This window comes from Physeter macrocephalus, chromosome 1, assembly GCF_002837175.3.
Source record: "Physeter macrocephalus isolate SW-GA chromosome 1, ASM283717v5, whole genome shotgun sequence".
Taxonomy (NCBI): domain Eukaryota; kingdom Metazoa; phylum Chordata; class Mammalia; order Artiodactyla; family Physeteridae; genus Physeter; species Physeter macrocephalus.
The window spans coordinates 27,396,801-27,397,112 of NC_041214.2; positions in this window are offsets into that span (position 1 = coordinate 27,396,801).

The window sequence follows — 312 nt, forward strand, 5'->3', positions numbered from 1 at the left end:
AAAAAAAAAAAAGGTTCTGAAGAACCTAGGGGCAGGACAGGAATAAAGACGCAACCGTAGAGAATGGACTTGAGGACACGGGGAGAGGGAAGGGTAAGCTGTGACGAAGTGAGAGAGTGCCATGGACATATATACACTACCAAATGTAACGTAGCTAGTGGGAAGCCCCCGCATAGCACAAGGAGATCAGCTTGGTGCTTTGTGACCACCTAGAGGGGTAGGATAGGGAGGGTGGAAGGGAGATGCAAGAGGGAGGAGATATGGGGATATATGTATACATATGGCTGATTCACTTTGTTATGCAGCAGAAAC